The sequence below is a fragment of the Penaeus monodon genome, chromosome 29 (genome assembly GCF_015228065.2).
Source record: "Penaeus monodon isolate SGIC_2016 chromosome 29, NSTDA_Pmon_1, whole genome shotgun sequence".
Classification (NCBI taxonomy): domain Eukaryota; kingdom Metazoa; phylum Arthropoda; class Malacostraca; order Decapoda; family Penaeidae; genus Penaeus; species Penaeus monodon.
Window position 1 is genome coordinate 11,053,662 of NC_051414.1, and position 557 is coordinate 11,054,218.

Consider the following 557-nt stretch of genomic DNA (forward strand, 5'->3'; position numbering starts at 1 on the left):
TTTTTATAGTATTGGAGTCAATTAGCAAGTATCAAAAGCGGATTTTCTTTTACAAATTCTAAAATTAATCATTGATAGAATGGTCATAAGAACAATACAAAACAAAACACTTTCAGAAATTTGATCCAAATTTGTTCATCTGAATCATGAACATATCGTGTAAATATTTTTTTTTTCTTTTTCCCTTCTTCTCTTATTTGCTTTTCCCCTTTTCTCTCCTCTTTCCACTCGCTTAATTCCTCTTTCATTGATTCTGTAATTCCCACTCTGCTCCCCCTTTCACCCTTCGTTCTCTTTCCCCTTCGTCCCCTCCCCCTATTCCTCTTTTCCCTCCCTCCTCCCCCTCCTCCCCTTCCTCCCCCTCCTCCCTCCACTCCCTCGTCCCCTTTCCCTCCCCTCCCCCTCCTCCCTCCGCTCCCCATCCTCCCCTCCCCCCCTTCCCCTCCAGAACAGCTTGGCCCTTAAGGGTTTAAGCTCAACTTCAGCCTCAGGACAGCAATTTCGACCCTGTTTTCTTGTTCGCTCTTCCCTTTGCCTCCCCTTGCCTTTCCATAGGC